Genomic DNA, 368 nt, shown 5'->3' on the forward strand with positions numbered 1-368 from the left:
GGGGGGGGAGCAGTGTATTAAATGTGTAAAGTGTATTATGTGTGTGGGGAGGGAGGGAGTGTATTATTATGTGTTCGGGGGGAGATTGGAATGGGGGGGGGTGTATTATTTTGTGTTCGGGGGGAGGGGGGAGATTGGAATGGGGGGAGTGTATTATTATGTGTGATGGGGGGTGTATGTGTGCGGGGGGGATTGGAATGGGGGGGGTCCCCTATATTTCAGGTGCGATTAGGGATTCCTGTGTCACAAACTTGCGTTGTCCTGCAGCAGGAATCCCTAATCTGGCGTTTACATGCAGCAACTGTCACCCATTCTGCATACGCGTCTACCCATGTACCGCACCGCCCACATCCACGATTGGCACAGGG

This window comes from Nanorana parkeri, unplaced genomic scaffold, assembly GCF_000935625.1.
Source record: "Nanorana parkeri isolate BGI_ZX_2015 unplaced genomic scaffold, ASM93562v1 scaffold571, whole genome shotgun sequence".
In the NCBI taxonomy this organism is placed as follows: Eukaryota; Metazoa; Chordata; class Amphibia; order Anura; family Dicroglossidae; genus Nanorana; species Nanorana parkeri.